The sequence below is a fragment of the Anas platyrhynchos genome, chromosome 21 (genome assembly GCF_047663525.1).
Source record: "Anas platyrhynchos isolate ZD024472 breed Pekin duck chromosome 21, IASCAAS_PekinDuck_T2T, whole genome shotgun sequence".
Taxonomy (NCBI): domain Eukaryota; kingdom Metazoa; phylum Chordata; class Aves; order Anseriformes; family Anatidae; genus Anas; species Anas platyrhynchos.
Window position 1 is genome coordinate 1,221,542 of NC_092607.1, and position 14,312 is coordinate 1,235,853.

The 14,312-nt window shown below is 41.5% G+C and overlaps 1 pseudogene; it reads left to right on the top strand.

The window, feature by feature from the left end:
* Positions 1-14,312, top strand: part of LOC139999198 (kinesin-like protein KIF27) — a 35,953-nt pseudogene that overhangs the window by 3,190 nt on the left and 18,451 nt on the right.

Below are 14,312 nucleotides of genomic sequence, written 5' to 3' on the forward strand. Positions count from 1 at the left end.
TGAACAATCTGGTCTATGCATAACTGAATAGATTTTTCCCCTTCAGACCAACTTTCTGAGGAAGAAGAAACTAAAACTCCTGTCCAGCAACCAGCTGTGGAAGGCAAAAATGGATTACGGGTGATTTCCACTCGCAAAGGCAGTTCTACTGCTACTAAACAAGGTATTCCAGCACCTTAGTAGGATAAATCAGAAGAACTTGACAGTTAACTCAAAAGCAGTGTGGTGTAAAAACACAACAAAATGTAGGGGTGCTGAATGGACTCGGTTATTTCCATGATCTCATTTCTGCCATGAATACCATCATGTGCCAATTGGGTCAGAAAGGTGAACTCCTTTTCTTTACTTTTGGAGAACAAAACAGGGCCACAGCATGGAGTTGAAATGGCTGCATGTGCAGCCTTGCAACCACTGTTGATAAGCCATATCTAACAATAGAGGGATCTAATATCGTGTAAATGGATTAAAATTAAAACTACATTTTTAAGCCTGAAGGATGAAAGGAGGGGCAAAATGCCCTTGGTTCTCTGGCTCTTTCACTTGTGAGGAGTGTTGACAGGCTTTATTCTAAATACTTCAGAAAGTTGCTGAGCGCTAAGAAGCCTGAGGAGCTGTGGTCCTCAGTGAGTGCCTCTAAGCCAGTCTCATGAACTGTTTCCTATTTTCAGAGGGAAATCTGAATTTTGGAATAAAAACACTTGAGGAAATCAAATCTCAGAAGATGAAGGAAAAAAATAAGAGACACAGTGGTAAGTTAGTACAGTCAGTACTTTAGGTGTTAGCTGAGCACGTGTTTCGATGATAGATGGTGGCAAATAAGCATGTTAGTAATAGACACAAGGAGACAGCGTGTGGGAAGATGCTCTTTTCAAAGTTCTTGGAAATCTGTGGCTTTATTAGTTTAGTTGAAGATGGAAGTGGTTCAAGAGGAACTGAGTTGTGTTTTTGGGCTATTCAGCGTATTTTCCTTGAAACAGTAGATCACCGTATTTAAAGCTATGTGGTTATTCCACAAATGCTTGAAAGTCTGCTCCTAACGTCAGCCTAGAGTCCTAAATTGTGATGTGCTGCTCATTTCTTTGTGGTGTTTGAACATTTGCCAGTTAACTGTAAATTCATGCATGTATACAAAGCTGTACGCAGACCAGGAAGCTGCTGATGCTCCAACTGAGTTTCTGGGTGTGCATTACGCTCCTCTTAACATGTGTGTTGGGGGCTTACAGCAGTGCTTACAGTAGAGCTATTTGACCTGCAGTGTGGGTTAAGGTGGGTAACATAGAAAAGGGATTCGGTGTTACTGAAACACTGGATATGTTACTTTTATCATAGTTAGCTTTGTTACATCATGTCTAAAACTAGACTGAAGCTCTTCAGGGCATTGTCCTGTCTTCTGTTTCTGAGAAGTACTTAAATGCTTTAGGGAACTGAAGCTAGAAATACACCCTTTTGTTTCAGTCATTTCACAGTTTAGCTTTCTAAATGTCTCTTTGTTTATCAAGTCTTTAGGGTGGAGTAAGCTCTGTGTACTTACAAATTGCTGCATCAGACATGCTAAAGCAGTGTTCCATGTCATTAGTAGGACCGACTTGGTCTTATCTGTTGTTTTAATATAAAAATCTGAAATAATCCATTCACGTATGCTGACATGGTTTGTAGAAAAGCATGACCTACAAATGAGTAAAGCACTGAATAAATGAATAAATAAATTACTACTTGCTAGAAATAACCATTGCTATAATGTTGCCTTAAAATTATATGGTACATGTATATAATGCTCATCTTCTGTTGGTGATGCATGAATCTGAGTAACAGGTACTTTTGGCTGCAGGAGCTGTGTTCACAACTCTTACTGCTTGGAGCAGACTGCACAGAGAGTTGCACTAACAGCCTGCTAGTGATATGCAGATCAGAACGTTTGGGAACTGGGTCATTTATGGGAGCTGTCAATCCATGCCATGATGGTGTTGCAAGTTGGATTATTGAGGGATCTTTTTGTAACGGGGTTACTTACTTCCTTGACACATTAGTGAAAGCCTTCTCTCAAGACTATGGCTCTTGCTAATACATAACACAAATGGAAACAATTTCAAATACTTGCTAGCAGGCTTTGCTTCCTTTTACCTTCATGCGGATTTTTCCTGTAGCCTATGTAGTAGGGAATATTGTGTTCAGATAAATAGGGTTTGGGCAACAGGCTGTTATTTACTTCCAATATTTTACCGCACTTCAAAACTCTTCCTTGAAAACTACTGTAGAAGTTGAAATGATGCTTCAGGTCATAGTTTGATCTGTGGAATTATGAAACTCCTTGTGGTATTTGATTAAGGAGGCATTGGGGAGGCATTGGGGAGGCAAGGACAATCCCCAGACAAGGACTGTATATCTCGAAACAAGACGCTGCAACTCATGATAAGGAAGCGGTAGACAGACAGAGAAACAAATGGAAGGACTATAAATCTCAAAACTGGACATTGGAATTCATTATAAAGATACAACAAATGGAAGAATTAGCAACAACCAGCGCTTGCAATTAAGAAACATGCCAACTCAGCAGATTCCTGACCAAAGGTGAAAAGTACACTGTGAGGAAGACTCGGGGTCTTCCTCCCAAAGACCCCTGCCCACAATTCTTGGGAGGCTCTACGCAGGTGCAAGGTGCCAAAAGGCTAATTAGCATGAGAAGCGAGGGAAGGCGGGGATAGGTAAGGAATATGTATAGGCACTTGTAGAATATTGAGAGATTGATTGTATAAATTCAAGACTGCTTTCCGCCTTGGGTATGCACGATAGGTGGAGAGATCCCCTGTGCATCATCCAGCGCTGCAATAAAGACTATACCACTTAAAGGAATTTCGGCTTCGATCTTTGAATCATATTTGAACACTTTCTTTCTGTGATCAAAAAGCTTCCTTAAACACAGCCTCAAGCTCAATTACACCAGTGTGTTTTTAATTTTCTACGGCTGGTTATTTCTATAGCAATACAGAATAACACTGCTCATAATTCCTGAGGTGGGGGGAACTATACCAGCCTCTGAAAGGGTGCTAGCAAGCACCTCTAATTAGCTGAAAGCTTTTGAGGTATCAGCCCATTGTTTTTTCAGGGAGGGGGGAATGGGAGCCATACTTTGAAACTGAAGTGCTAGGTGCTTAATAAAATGGGTCTGCCAGAATTGTAGGTGTGGTGCTAAAATATGAAGCCTGGCATGGTGGTAGGCCTTGGTGAATCACTGGATCCATCTTTAGGTGTTGCAGAAGTGGGATAATTTGATCCTGCTGTAATATGAATAGTATTGAAATGTCCTACCAACTGAATTAGCAATGTTAACAACTATCTGCGACTCAACTAGAAAATAACCTGCAATCTCATGTATTTGCAATTCACTTTATAAACTCATTGCCATCCATTATGATGATGATGATGTAGAAACACCGAATTCAGGAATAAGGTTTTGTAAATTGATATCATGTTGTCACTATAGTATTTCAGTGAATTGGAACAGCAGAATTCCATGGGTAGTACTTGTTAAATGTACTTGTCAGCTGGGCTCTTAATTGCATGCCAACTACGATAAGACAGCAAAGGTATACTTACTGGTGTATTTATATTGGTGTATTTATAGACGAAAGAAGGGAGTTTGCAGCCACTTTATGTACCTGTGTAGAGGTTCAGCTACGTGTAATTGTTTTCAGATTGTATGTGCAAAAAGAAGGATTTGGCAGCATTAGCCACTGCTGCCACTGTACAAATAAAGACTGTTGTGCCGTTGTACTGTTTACATTAACTATAAATACACCACAGTAGAGAGAGACTAGAAATTCCAGGCTTTTACTGAAGAGTCATACTATAGTTCTTTTTTTTTTTTTCTTAAGCCAAGCACAGCAGGGAGTCTGCAGACAAAACTTTGAGTGTTGTCTGCTTTAGAGCAACATCCAGCATCATAAGTTCTTGTGGAACATGACTGAGCACTTTTATCTGGTGCTTTTTCTTGCTGTAAAGATGCACCTGTAATCTTTTCTCTGAGCTTCAAGTTTCAACATATTTTGTGTCCAGCTAGTAAGAGCATGAAGTCTCTCAACTTTAACTAATTTCCTCAGCTGGTTAACTATATAGTTATTTAGCATTAAAATATTTGTCAATGTATGCACATGTGTGCATATGTGCACAGTCTTGTCTGCACAAAAATCCAAATGTATCCTGTTCTGTCATTTAAAGAGTGACAAATATGAATTACTTATGATGTAGATATGATTGACCTGTATTTTCTAGATACATAGTTGTGGTCTGATCAGCTAATCTGAATATCAGCATCAAGTAGATTCACAGCTCAATGGCCGTTTTCTCCTAAGATGACCAGCTTCATTTTCTCTTCTTTTGAGAGAAATGGAGTTGAGTAACTTTGTGTGACGAGAATGCTCTTTTCTATAACCTTTTTGTCTCCTGTAAACTTAAGAGTAGAGCATGGTTCTTTCATCTCTGAAAAGTGAAATGACATATTCCTTTTAAATCATTATTTTGGGGAATGGTCTCTGCCATGCTATTGTTGCATGTTGACATATCTGAGTATATATGGAGCACCTATACAATTTTGGACTGGAGAAATTCTGGAGTTAAGTGGTAAAGAGAGCCTGTGGAAACTTCTGCAGAGTCTCATGTTCTTTTGTAATAGTACTTAATAAGGAACAGATTTGTAGGTTATCTAAGCAGATAACTCAAGAACTTGTTTCAAAATCTAAAGATCCCTTTTGAACAGTAATTTCAAGAAGTATGTATTATCTCACTACACCGCTGTCATAATATGTCAGCATATCTAGATGTCTGTTTTCTATGAAATTTGTAATCAGAGATGGATATCATCACTTTCAATACTCTGCTAATTGACCAAACTCTGCATGGAAAAATTGCAGTTGGACAAACATAGATATACGCAGAATCTAGCTTTAATGTTAGGTAAATGATTTGATCTTTAGAATGGTGTCCCAGGGATGTACATGTTGCTTTTAGCTACAGGCAACAACAGAAGGCATAAGTGTTACTTAGTTCTGTCTCCTCCCAACGTATCCTCTGTGTCTTGCTCTAAGAACAGGTGAACTTGATGTTTGTGGACGGTACCAGCTGAAATGCTGGGTTCACCTCCCTGTGGAGAAAACTGCTTGCTGAATCTCCAGTGCATTGCAAACAAAATTAAACTTCTTGTAAAAGAAGAGATAAGGCTGCTTACCCCAAACTGGAGCTTGCGTATGTGTATTATCTACTTCATTTTTAAATTGTGTTTGTCAGGCTCTGGGGATGGCATCTGAAATAGTTTTTAAGCACTAAATTATTCTATTCTATTCTATTCTATTCTATTCTATTCTATTCTATTCTATTCTATTCTATTCTATTCTATTCTATTCTATTCTATTCTATTCTATTCTAATTGTGTCTATTTCCACCCAGAACATGAAGACCAGCTTCTTGTAGAGCCACCTTTTTTCCACAAAATCTCTCAAGAGCGAATGTATTAGCCTAAAATGTGTTTGGTAGATTGTTGGTTTTTTTTTTTTTTTTTATTTTATGTAATTCTTCTTTAGTTACCTAAGGTAATACAGTGTAGTCGGTTAAAATATAAATAAATTATACTGTATCTTTTTGATTTCTCCCTCATTCCCCCAATTCCAGCCCTGTCTTATGCTTTCTGAGCCAAAAAAAACCACTTCTGTGGTTTAATGATATGAATTATTGCTTGTTTGATCAAACAATGTTTTCATTCTACCTTCTGTGCTACTTTCCCAGGAAACTGATAATTAAAAGAAGCCAGCTCCCTAGAATTCCAGACATGGCAGTGGAATCTGCTCTAATCAGTTCAGTCCCTACCATTGCGTCTCGTTTTGCCTTACTACAACTGGAAAGTGATACTGATTCAGAGCCTGGAAAAGGCAGAAGTGGCCGACGTGCTGGTAAATCTCTAGCTTCAGGGTGTAGATCTATAAATGTGAAGAAAGGAGAGAAAAGAAGAAAAAGGAGAGAACATCAGCAGAGTGAGGCCAATGATGTAAAGGGATTATATTTTCAACAGTGAGTAAGGTTGTTGTCTCATCAAGAGTTTTTGCTGTCCCTGAAAAGTCATTGGTTTTGGTTTTCCCTGTGAAAGAAGAACTACTTAATCGCAGATTACATCTTTACATTGTCCTGTCTTATGTTTCTGAGAAGTACTTACACGCTTTAGGGAACTGAAGCTGGAAATACACCTTTTTGTTTCAGTCATTTCACAGCTTAGCTTTCTAAATGTCTCTTTGTTTATCAAGTCTTTAGGGTGGAGTAAGCTCTGTGCACTTACAAATTGCTAAAGCAGTGTTCCATGTCATGAATGGGACCGACTTGGTCTTATCTGTTGTTTTTCATATACAAATCGGACAGAATCCGTTCGCGTTTTGCTCCTTGAGCTCTGTCGGCATTGTGTCTACAGATGTGTCTGTGTGTGGACGTGTGCCTGGGCACTCCCGGCGGCTGCTGGGCCAGCAGCTGCGAGCAGTTGTGAGCGTGGCTCGCCTACTTGGAGACCGCTTGTGTTTGAGGGAAAACTCAGCCTTTACCGCTGAGCTCCACCGGAGCCGTAAGGAGACGCTCTCCTCCATGACGAGCGCGGCGATGGAAGCCGCATTTCGCACCCCTGCTTTGACCACAAGCAGACGGCCCCCTCCACCCTCCCCAGGACTCGAGGGCGAGCTGTGCGCGTCCCTGGGGGCCGGGGGCTGCCCCCCGCTGCCCCCCGGTGTCCCCTCACACCCACCCCTCAACCCCCACTCCGCCTGCGCCCTCCTGCTGCGGGGGGCCACTGTGCGCGGCGGGGCGGCGCCGCCGAAGGTTGCGGACGTTGCCTAGCGAGGTGCTGTCACCAGCAGCGCGGGCGGCCCAGGCGCGGCCCGCCGGCCCCTCAGCCCGCCCGGAGGCTGCCTCCCGCCGCCCGGAGCAGGTTTGGAGTGGGGAGCGACGGGGCCGGGGCTGGGGCTGGGGGGAGCCGCCCCACAGCGCCGCTGAGCCGGCATTTTGCTTGGTGTTTGTTTGAGGAAGTAGGAGATGGGATCTCTCCCCTCCTCCGCCCCTCCCCTCCCGCGACTGGTTTGGGTGTCATTTTGGGAGGGGGGGGCGGGGGGGGAGTCAGTAAGTTTTCAGTATGTGCTCGTGATTGCCGTGCCCTTTCTGAAATGAGCAGGATTTCAGGCTATTGCTTCTCTTTCTTGGCTTCCCTTTGCTCTGTTCTGTACAACAAGGCTTTTTGTCAGCTTCCAAAGTTTCTCAGCTCTGAATGGACAAGCCCTCAATGCAAATGGGTGTGAGTGAAATGCCAAAACTCTTCTCTTTGCAACCACAGAAGACTTGTGTTTCATTCTGGTTGCATTTTCATGCAGGCTGAATTTGATGTGCTTAGCTGGTGAGTTCTGCCAGTTGGGTAACAGAGCAAAAAGGCTGCGTGGGAGTTGAGCAAGAAGGAAGTTCAGCAAACTGTCCTTTGCATGGCAAAGCCTCCTTGACTGAGAATCAGCAAGAGCAGAAGATGTGTTTGGGATCCGGCAGCATTTGATACCCCTCGAGGCTTTGGAGTGTTTCTGGTAGACATTTGTAAAGAAATCCTATTCGATGCTTCTTCTTGTGCTTCAGAATTAATAGATGGGGGGCAGTATAAGGAACCATGGTTGCTGAAATATATAACTAATAAAAAATAGTTCCATATGGGCATAAAGAGACGGATTAAAATCAGAGGAATGCTTGGTGTGTAGTAATCACAACTATTTAAAATCATACCCACCATGTAAGCAACACGACAGCTTTCTGTGCTTCTGAAATTCTAAATACTTGGCCCTTGTAAGCAGAAGATGGCTTTCAAGCACGTGTGTGTCTATAGGTATTAATTCCGGATAAAAAGGTTTTTTTGAATAATTTCTGTTGCCTATGCATCGGTACTGTAGCAGTGAGAAAATAAGGTTCATTGTAAGTCTATGCTTTATCAAGAGTTCATTAACAAGATCTTACAATATTGTTGCTTCATCCGGCAGTATAACGTCCAAACAGAAAGTCTGACCACTTTCAGACCAAAGGTTAAGTCTGCTAGCTTAGAAGGTAATAGAAGCAAAATTAGTTTCTGCACTGGTTTAACAGTTGTTAACATATCTGCTTTTTTATCACAGTTCCTTTCCAGGGTGTAATGTTGCTTATGTATTCTTTGGGAAACTCTTCAACATTCTGCTTCAGCAGGGAGTTAATTCTTTCTTCTTTAACTCGGAAAACATTTTTTCTTAGGTGCAGAAAATTGCAAATGAGGTGAACAGAGGAATTGTAACAGATCTCGTAATGACTTCCTGAATACTGAGGGGGGAGCACAGAGATGGAGGCCGGCATGGAGGAGATCCTGGTTAAAGTTGCAGTAAGGGTCAGACCTCTGCTTTCCAAGGAAGTACTTCATAACCACCAAGTATGCGTGAGATTAGTCCCAAATACACAACAAATAATCATTGGGAAAGACCGTGTCTTCACTTTTGATGTTGTATTTGGCAAAAACTCAACCCAAGAAGAAGTTTATCCAGTTTGCATTAAACCTCTTCTAGTGTCTTTGGCTGAGGGATATAATGCTACAGTATTTGCATACGGACAGACAGGTTCTGGGAAGACTTACACCATTGGAGGTGGTCACATTGGTACGTTGTAAAAAGTCTTTTTTTGTGTGTGTGTGAACAATGTAGTTCTGCAAATTAAGTATTTAATACATAACAGATGATGCTTGAGAATTTTTAAGAGATAATGAAAAAATGTATAGCAAAAAAAGACATATATATTCCAAAGTTTATGTGATGGTTGTGTTCTAAACACAAATTCTGTGTCCGTTAGGCTATACCAAAAGTATGAGAGAAAAAAAAAAATAAAAAAAAATTAAAGTGCTCTTTCCCATTCTCTATTCTAACAGGCAACTTACCCTACTTTCTGAAACACAGTGCTTTAGAAATTTTGGCTCCATTTATCCTACTTAGAAAGTATCTGCTTTAGGTAATTGTATGAAGCAAACTCACTCTTGGACTTTTTTCAGAGTCTGACAAAGAGATTTCATAGATAAATTTCATGGAATAGAATCCTAGAATGATTTGGGTTGGAAGGGACCTTAAAGATCACCCAGTTGCAACCCCCCGCCACGGGCAAAGATGTCACCCACTAGACCGGGTTGCCCAGGGCCCCATCCAGCCTGGCCTTGAACACCCCCAGGGATGGGGCATCCACAGCTTCTTTGGGCAACCTGTGCCAGTGCCTTGCCACCCTCTGAGTAAAGAATTTCTTCTGAATATCTAATCCAAATCAACCCTCTTTTAGTTGGAAAGCCATTCCTCCTTGTCCTATCATTACACCACCTGCCAAAGAGTCCCTCCAGAGTCCCTCCCCAGCTTTCCTGTAGGCCCCCTTTAGGCACTGGCAGGCTGCTGTGCCTAAAGCCTCTTCTCCAGGCTGCACAACTCCAACTCCCTCAGCCTGTCTTCGTAAGAGAGGTGCTCCATCTCTCTAAGTATCCCTGTGGCCCTCCTGGACTCTCTCAAATACTTCCACGTCCTCGTGCTGGGGGACCCAGAGCTCCAGGTGGGGTCTCACGAGAGCAGAGCAGAGGGGGACAATCACTTCCCTCCCCCTGCTGGCCATGCTGCTTTTGATGCAGCCCAGGATATGGTTGGCTTTCTGGGCTGGAAGCACACATTGCTGGCTCAGGTGGAGATTCTGATCAACCAACACCGCCAGGTCCTTCTCCTCAAGGCTGCTCTCAATCTGTTTTCTGTCCAGACTGTAGTTGTGCTTGTAACTGTTCCAGCACAAGTGCAGAACCTTGCATATTGGCCTTGTTGAACTTTATGTGGAATTCAAATTTTGCTTTTTTAAAGGCAGATATCTGAAACTCTACTATTCGACTTACTTGGTATTTCCAAGTCAGTGTTTCTCAAACACCTGAGACTGGAAACTACTATTTTTCTGTATTAGTTCGCAGAAGAATTCTTCAGCTTCTGCATGTATACAATTTTGCTTTCTGACTTTCCCTGAAATCGTGTATCACCAGCTCTGGTTATCTTCCCTTCCGTATCGAGAAGTCACAATTTGTTTGTCTGTTCTGCTGAATAAGAGAGAAGAAGTGGAGTAGCAGGAATTAGAAGACTATCTGGATTTTTCTTGGTCCTTGATTCTGAATTTGAAACCCTGAAAATTATGTATTCGTTCTTTTTGCATAAAGGATTTGAAGTTTTATCATTAATTCATTAGCAAGTTCAAAATATTTTTTTCTTCTAGCGTGATTTTTTACTAATTTAATTTTCTTGTAGTCTCGTACCCGCAGAAAGTAGTAAAGTTCTGTATCATTTCCATGCATTTCTGATCAACAGAAAAGCAAATCTTTACATGAAAACTTGGGAAAACTGAGCTCTTCCTATTCCTTATTATATTGAGTGATAAACCTCGCAGACTTCTCTTTAGTTTTAGTCTTTGTAATTTGTGTGACAGAATGACTGCAAGTGTCTGTGACATCTGTGTTTCTATTTTAGCATCAGTTTCAGAGGATGAAAAAGGCATAATCCCACGGGCTATTCAGGAGTTATTTCAGCATATTTCTGAAAACCATAACATCGATTTCCGAGTGAAGGTATCTTATATAGAGGTTTACGAGGAAGAACTTTGAGATTTATTGGAGTTGGAGACCTCTGTGAAAGATTTACATATCTGAGAAGATGAAAACGGAAATACAGGTAGGATTTCAGCTCTAGAACTTCGTGCATTTGATTTCTGTTGTGTGCACAAATTATTGTTTCCATCTCTTGAAAAGAGAGCTTACCGATGACTAATACTAGACGAAGTCACGTTTTCAAAATATCAATTCAGTTTAGCTGATCTGAAGCAGCCTTCATTTGAGATTCCTATGAACAATATCAATGTTCCTCCAGAAGCAGCATCAGGTGGTAAGGTAGTACTGTTACTGTTTCTGCAAATTCAGCATAGAAACACAATTGTGCATGATTATTCAGTTGAATGAATGCTTTAAGATTAAGCCTTTGCTTCTCACTTCAAAGTTATATTTGTTAAGCTACTTATGCTGTAAATATCTGCTTCCATTCCACTAAGAACTATGTTCTTAACATAGGGTGGGAGTCACTTTTACTACAAACTTTCAAAATTTCTGTCTTTTTTTTTTTTTAACTGACAAAGTAAGCTTTGAGCTAGGTTTGCTCATACTTTTTTTCTAGATAGCACTAGGTTGCAAATTTCATAAGACGATGTGTAAACACCTAAGTGTATTCTGTGTATTCTGTTTACAATACTGTTTCAAATGGTGTGACAAAATACACCCATATATTCTATTTCTGCAGGTTTCAGATGTGCTGTACTTCGTGCTTTCCACATACTGTTTTATTTTATTTAGCTATGTGCTACGACCTTATAATAATGCAGGCTTGTATGCTTGTGTGATTTGTGTTTATAGATTGACTCTTCATAATTGCAGTAAGCTTTTACTGAAAAGTTTAAAATTAATGTAATTATTCTGATTTTCTTTTGGTGTTTGAAGTGATTGTTGGTGCTAAGGAATTCCAAGTAGAATGTGCAGATGAAGTGATGAGCCTGTTGGAAAGTGGCAATGCAGCTCGTCACGCAGGCACAACACAAATGAACGAACACTCTAGTCGATCACATGCCATTTTTACTATCAGTATTTGTCAGAAACAATCTGCAGAGTCTCAAAAAAAATAGTGATCCACAGGATTCATCTTGGAAATCAGTCCAGATGATTGCTTCAAAGTTCCATTTTGTGGATTTGGCAGGATCAGAGAGGGTGACAAAGACTGGAAATACCAGTGAAGGATTCAAAGAATCAATTCAAATCAATAGTGGTTTGTTGGCCTTGGGAAATGTCATCAGTGCGCTTGGAGACCCAAAAAGGAAAAGCGTACATATTCCATACAGGGATGCTAAAATCACTCGCATTCTGAAAGACTCCCTAGGAGGGAACGCCAAGACTGTCATGATAACATGTATAAGTCCATCCTCATCAGACTTTGATGAATCTGTAAATTCGCTCAAATATGCAAACAGAGCCAAAAACATTAGAAATAAACCAGTTGTCAACTACAACCCTGATCAAGACCGGATTGATGAAATGGAACTTGAAATCAGATTGCTCCGAGAAGCTTTGCAGAACCAACAAGTTGGTAATCAGTGTTGACATGACTTAAATCAAGAAAGAACCCGAATCAGTTTGCTAGAAGAACAGCTCACCCAGCTTCAAGCTCAGTGCTTCAGCTACAGAAACTGTTTGGATGAAGCCTTCCCATTCCTGGTTGATTTGAATGATGATGTTAGCTTAAAAAGCAGGAAGCTCTCACCATGCAGCAAATTGACACTGGAACTGGCACCATGCAAGAGCCCCATCATATCACAATTCTTCAGCTGAGGAGAGAACTAAAGAACTGCCAGGTATTTCATTCTAAGTTGATTGTTTAGGTACCTATGAACAAATCAGGAAAGCTAATGTGTCTGTCTCGTAGGAGGAGGAGATAGAGTTCCAACAAGTTAGAATTTTATAAAATCAACCTATTTTCATTTTTCACACTGAATTCTGGTAAGCCTGTAGATTGTTACCTCGCAATCGCATACACAAATTCTGGCTTTTCTTGGTTCTCATCATCCTAAATTACAGCTCTGTTATTTATTCTTCATTTTTTTTTCTCTGGCTTATTGTAAAGCTCCGCTTCCCAGGTTCAAAACAGTGTAAGAGCTGGGTTTAAACTGAAAGATACCCAGGTAAGCATGCCATCCACAGCTCGGAGGAGATGGTTAGGGAGATGCTAAAATAAACAGGGCAATAAAGGCTCTTGAGCAGCTCTTAAGAGTTGTATTTACTTGAAAGATATAGGTTGTACAGAAAAGATACAGTTGTACAGAAGTATCTGTCTTTAGAATGGTAAGACATAGTGTGTCTATACTTTGCATTTGGCTCCTAAAGGTTTTCTGGAAGGCCAACTACATTTGGAAGTAACCTTCAATCACTATTGGATCACTTGCCCAGAAAAACATCTGAAAAAAAATAACATTATAATTTCTTTAATCTTTAGGCTCTTCTTTGAGATGAAAAATGAGGAGGGCCATCCTTATTTTTTTGTCTGAGAAGTGTATTAATATTATGATTGATGCTGAGATTTTACAGCCAAATCTCACAGCACACCGAAGAAAGTAATTGGATTTAAATACCCACTTTGTAAGGTAGTGTTGGTTATGGGTCCATTATTTCCTTTGGGAGAAAGAAACTTGTCAAAACAAAATCAATAGATGAGAAACAGAAGTAAAGAAACGACTGGTGGAAACCACTTTTGAAGGGAGCAGCTGATTCCCCAGAGGGCCATGCTGCCATAGCCACAGGGACCTTGACAGCCTAGAAAGGTGGGCTGACAAGAACCTCATGAAGTTCAGCAAGGGCAAGTTCAGAGTCCTGCACCTGAAGAGGAACAACTGCAGGCACTAGTGCATGCCGGGGGCCACCCTGCTGGAAAGCAGCCCTGCAGAAAAGGAGCTGGGCGTCCTGGTGGCCACCAAGTTGAACATGAGTCAGCCATGTGCCCTTCCTCCTAAGAAGGCTAGTGGTTTTGTTGGCTGCACTAGGCAAAGTGTCACTAACAGGTCAACAGATGTGATCCTTCCGCTCAGTGAGGCCACAGCTGGAGTAGTGTGTCCAGTTGCAGTTGCAAACTGTATTTTGTGGTGCGTTATACACAGCATAGGCAGCCAGTCAAAAGAGGAGTCTCCCACCATATTTAGCATTGATGTGGCCTCACCTTGAGTATCGTGTGCTCAGGGGCACCCCAGTTGAAAAAGGATGTGAAGATAATTGAAAGTGTGAAGAGGAAGGCAACAAAGCTGGTAGAAGGGCTGGAAGGCAGGTCCTATGAGGAGAGACTGAGAACACTTGTGTTGTCCAGTCTGAAGAATAGGAGGCCAAGAGGCGACCTCATGGCTCTCAGCAACTTGCTGAGGAGGGAAGGTGCTGGTCTGTGCTGCTGGTAACTGAGGGAAGAATGCATGGGAATGGCACAAAGCTGTGGGGGATGTCCAGTTCACGCTGGACATCAGGGAAAATTTCTGTACCATGAGGATGGTCAGACACTGGCACCGGCTTCCTAGCGAGCTGTTTGGTGCCCCATGCCTGTCAGTATTCAGAAGGCGTTTGGGCACTGCCCGCAATAACATGCTGTAACTTTAGGTTAGTCCTGAAGTGGTCAGCCAGTTGGACTTGATGATCTTTGTAGGTCCTTTCCAACTTCTCT